General features: G+C 35.3%; 1 pseudogene; it reads left to right on the top strand.

The window, feature by feature from the left end:
* Positions 219-3,289, top strand: LOC107646767 (annotated as a pseudogene).

Raw genomic sequence — 5,534 nt, 5'->3', positions numbered from 1 at the left:
TCAAAAACTCTAAATGTTTTGTAACAAAATATTTTTTTGTCTGAAAAATCCAAATTATTTTGTAACAAAAAATTAATTTGTCACAAAATTTAACATTGTTTGTAACAATTATTTTTGAGTCACAAAAATATATGTATATTTTATATAAATATAAATAACAATAATTAAATATATCCCAAAAAAAATTAAAATACTAAAGGTAAAGCTGTAAAAACCAAATGGTGATAGTGAAGGTAAGGTTGTAAAAAAACCCTAAGTCCCCACCCCTCATTCTAAGCCTCCCTCAGTTACTCTGAACCCTCACCGCGCCGTCTCTATCTGCGAGGGAACATGCAGCTGCTGCCGGAAGAAGAATCACCGGTGTAGGCCCTGGGAAGCGTTTGCGGCGGCGTCGTGGTCCTCCGTGGTGTTTGTTTTGTCGCAAGCGTCTCCAGTCGCTTGTCAAATCTGCTTCGTGTGCGCCACTGCTCACCTCCATCTGTGTCGAACTGGCCATCTTGGCTCCGCCGTGTTCCGCCTCCTCTGCCTCCGGCGTCGTGCCTCCTCTGTATCTGCTACCTCCGTCTCTGTCGTCCTCTTGTTGGTTCGCTCCGCTGCTGGATCTGCTCTATTCGTGCCAAAGCTCTGCTCGTGCGGTCACCTCTCCTCGCTAGTGGCCTGCATCTTCGACGGTGGAACGGCTCCAACCTGTCGCTGAGTGCTGACTTGGTTCTGCTTCTGACATTCTGCAGTGTAGAGGTGAGTTTTTTTTTAATATATAATTATTCTATATTAATTTTGTGGACTTCATTTTTGCTGTTTTATTGTAGGTTTAGAAGAGAAATGATGAAGATTTAATAAAAGGGTCTTCTTCTGGTGTAGTTATTCTGCAGTGTAGAGGTGAGTTTTTTTTAAGTTTGTCTCCTAGCTTGCTAGTGAAATGATGAAGATTTAATAAAAGAGTCTTCTTCTGGTGTTGTGTAGCACTCTTTAAAGTCTTCTGGTTCAGCCATGCTTTGTTCCTCTGCTGCTGGTCTGCTCCGATCGTCTCCTCTGCTGAAGGTAAGTGCAGTTTAATTTAGTATTGAACCTTGATTCTGCTGATGTTGTGACTAAAAATATTATTTTGATATCTGGTTGAAAATATTAGTGCTATTAGCTTTTGCTTTCTTTTTAGTAATTTCGATTCTGTTTTTTTTTATATTTGTGTTTGTGAATTGAGTAAAGTAGGTAACTATATTATCCTTATTAACTATGTTGTTAGTTGATTATCTTAGCTGAAATATTGAACCTTGATTCTGCTGATGTTGTGGTTGAAAATATTAGTGTTAGTATGGAGTCAAAACAGGCAGTGCATAGTCTTCCAATAGCCTGACCCAAATTTAAGGATTTTACAATGTATTGAAGTGAAAAAAAGGGGTCCAGTTGTTTAGTTAACCATTGTGATGGTACCTGTTTTTATTGTATTTTATCAATTGCTGGCTATTGATAGTAACATGAGTATGCACTTTGTGCAGTTTTTGGTTTTGAACCACATTCGGTTTTGCCAATTGGTGTTGTTGCGCTTGCCGACAACACAGGGTTTATGCCTCTTCCAAAGATAAAGGTTCTTGCTAGCAGTGCAGTAAGACTTTCGCTTGAGAGTTGCAACTCTGCTTTGTAATTGGTTCTTAAGTATGTAATTAAAATTTTCTCAATTGATGCATAGGTATTCTATACACCATTTTTGAGACACATATGGACATAGTTGGGTCTTACACCAGCAACAAAGAAAAACTTCCTCTCCCTCTTGGATAATGGCTACAGTTGCATTTTAATACCTGGTGGAGTGCAAGAAACATTTTTCATGGAGCATGGTACCGAGGTGTGTTCCATCTCATTCCTTTTTAGTATTTTTATTCTATTTTTGATAATTGTAGTGCTATGATTGATGCAAAGTTTAGTATTATATTGTTATGGGAAATTTTCCTTCTAATGCTATGTAAATGGTTGAGGCCAACTATCCTATAACATGACATACTAGGAACCTGGCATTCTACATTTTCCTTATATGATTATATTAGTGTATAGTCAAAAAATTCCTAAAAAAATTGTAAATATAATTAAGGAGTACATTGTGTTAGTTAGATCTTGTAGTGCCTACATCTTACTGGTTTTTCTTGATATTTGGTTTTGTGCTGTATTTCTCCTTTCTACTGATTTTAAAGACATGCTGAAGAGGATTTGAAATAAATTGTGTCTTTCAAGATGAGCATCATTATTGTCATTGCATGATTTATGTTAAAACTTTAAATGGGTCAGTGATATTAAGATATTTTTACCCTGTAGACTGCCTATCTCAAGGCAAGAAAAGGATTTATCCGCATAGCAATTCAGAAGGGCCAACCCCTTGTTCCGGTTTTCTGTTTTGGACAGGTACTTATTTCTTGTCCAAATCAGCTTTACAACACTATAAATTATTTAGTGTTTCACATCCTTATATGTTAGTGTTACTGATTTATGTTTGTCATTAACTACCATTTCTCATTTTCCTTCATCACTGCAATGTTTGCTATAGTCAAATATCTATAAATGGTGGAAACTTGGTGGGAAGTTAATTCTGAATTTTGCAAGGGCTATCAAGTTCACCCCCATATACTTTTGGGGAATTTTTGGGTGTGTGTTTCTTCTACATCCCAATTTGTTAATCCTCATCATTTTCGTTGTCTATGTTTTCTCTAGACAATGTTTCTTCCATAAAAAATCAGGGTAACTAAATTTATATTTGAAGTTGAGTTGGTTTAATCTTTTAACACAAATCATCTTTTCAACTTCTAGATCTCCAATACCATTCAAGCATCCAATGTATGTTGTTGTGGGTAGACCGATTGAGCTTGACAAAAATCCAGAACCAACAACAGAAGAGGTATATGTCCTTCATGCAGCGTTTATCCATTAAGTTATCCTGGGATAACATATTAACATGCTGCATTCTTTTTCTCTCTTGTATTGTTCCCTATTCATCTCCAAAATGTTCATTACATTGACTTGTGTTATGCTTTAACTAAAGATTCTAGCTTCCATGAAAAAAAACTTTATTCAAACCTTTTATGGAACCTTATATTTCAATGTAAAGCATGTGGGGTATCTCTAATATTGTTTGTAAATTTGATATCTTTCTCCATATTAGGTTGCTACGGTGCATAGTCAGTTTGTTGCATCACTTCAAGATCTTTTTGAACGGTACAAAGCTCGTGCTGGATATCCAAACCTTGAGTTGAGAATTGTCTGATGATTAGTCCAATATTCTGGGGAATTACACCAATCTTTCTTGGTGATCATATGCTACCTTGAGGGCTCAAGAATATTTTGATACATAGAGACACTAATCTATGTTAGAACTTTTATGTTTTGGTTGAACTTATATATGCAAGACATATAACTTGTAGAACTTGTAGAACTTGTAGAACTTGTAGACATATACTCGCTAATATTAATTTGTTTGAAAACAATTTTAGCTAAAATGATCTTGTTTGACTTATGTATATTTTTGCATATTATATAGATGTAAACTTGCTTATTAAAATAGTTAATATATTAGTTAATTTAAAAAATAATTTAGTAAATTATGCATGCAATTTGTATTAAAAAAAGTTGTTACAAAATAATTAATTTGCTTTTGTAACTAAAGAAAAAAATGTTACAAAATCATGTTACATTTTGTAACAAAATTTGTTGATAGGAAAAAATAGATTGTCACGAAAAATACCTTCAAGATCAAAATTTGTTACCACTTTTGTAACGGTTTCTGGTTTTTTGTTTCAAAAAAAATTGTTACAAAATATCATATTGAATTGTAACAGTTCCATTTTTTGTTACAAAAACTTTTTGTAACGGGACTTACTGCAACGGCCCCTTTTTTTGTTAAAAAAAACTTTTGTTTCAAAATTTTGACGTTTTGTAACAATTTTTTTTTGTTAAAAATACGCTTTTTTCTTGTAGTGGATTTGATTAAGCACTTGAAGCATTTTCAAGTGGTTTGTTCAACCGTTAGATGGAATGGTTCGGATGAAGTAGTGGTTATGGTATTTGCGAAAAAATGGTTCTACACACAACCTAAAGAGGTGAACACTAATCGGGAGTTACTAAGGAAGGAGTTCTTGGAGAAGTTCATTCCACCACAATTGACTGACCACATAAGGAAGGAGATCTCAAGCATTATTCAAAATGATGGGGAGATGCTCTATGAGTATTGAGAGTGGTTCAAGAAATTGTGTGTCTCGTGTCCTCACCATCAAATCCAAGACTTGTTGCTTATCAACTACTTTTGTGAGGGCTTACATCCACAAGACAAAACTCTTCTTGACGTTTCTAGTAGTGGATCACTTGTGAAACACAAAATACCGAAGGATGCATGATGTAAGACCCAGGAATTTTAAAAGATTTTATTATGAACTATTTTCAAATTATTTATTTATTGACAATTTTAATTTTAGAAATTGTTTTGTTAAAGATAAATAAAGTCAGTTTTGATTAATTGAATTTGAAAATAAATTAAGGTTTTTATTCAAACTTTATAATTATTGAGTATTTTTCTATATACAACTTAAAGTTTTGAAAATTCGAAAATAATGAAGTTTGGCTATTTACAAATTATAATTTTATCTAATTTTATAATTATTGAATTATTTTCTATATTTATTTAATACTTTGAGTTTTAGGAGTAAAAAAAAAGAATCATATTACCTTATTATTTCAATTAGAGTATTTGATTTCAAATAAATTAGTATTTTGATACAACAATTAATATTTTAAAGTAATTTTAGAGATTTAATTAGATTTCAAATTAAATCCAAAATTCCCAAATTAAAACCCTAACCCTAATTACACTCAAATACACTCCCTATCACCTAATTGAAACCCTAGTTGTCACCCCTTCCCAAAACACAAACACACGCACATAACACAGAAATGGGGAGGAGAGAAATGGGAAGAAGGAAAGAAAGAAAAGATAAGGGAGAAAGGAGAAAGGGTCACAGGAAAAAGGAGAGGGGAGAGGGAGGATGGTGCCGACGGGCGTCATTGCCGTTGTGTCGTTGTGTCGCCATTGCTGTCGCGAGGGAGCAAAGACACACGAGGGTGGAAGGCGTCGCGAGGAGCATCGCATTGCTGCTGCTGCCTGTGAAGCCGACGCCATCGTCCATGCTCGTCGTCGCCAAGCGTCGTCATCACCGCCGTCGTTAACGAGCCCAGCCGCCACCATCGTGTGCTCCATCGCTGCTGCTGGAGGTTCGCCACCGATCTGATTTGAGGGAGAGAAAACACAAACGGAAGAGAAGACGGGGAGCTGGTGCATGAAATTGTGATCTCAACTACGCCAACAACTTGGTACGCACGATCATAATCTCAATTCCTTTTCACAACTCCACACAACTAACCAGCAAGTGCACTAGGTCGTCCAAGTAATAAACCTTACGTGAGTAAGGGTCGATTCCACGGAGATTGTCGGCTTGAAGCAAGCTATGGTCACCCTTGTAAATCTCAGTCAGGCAGATTCAAATAGTTATGAGGTTTTG

Source organism: Arachis ipaensis, chromosome B06 (assembly GCF_000816755.2).
Source record: "Arachis ipaensis cultivar K30076 chromosome B06, Araip1.1, whole genome shotgun sequence".
Lineage (NCBI taxonomy): Eukaryota > Viridiplantae > Streptophyta > Magnoliopsida > Fabales > Fabaceae > Arachis > Arachis ipaensis.
The sequence above is the reverse complement of the archived record's forward strand: the minus strand, read 5'-3'. Positions and strand labels throughout refer to the sequence as shown.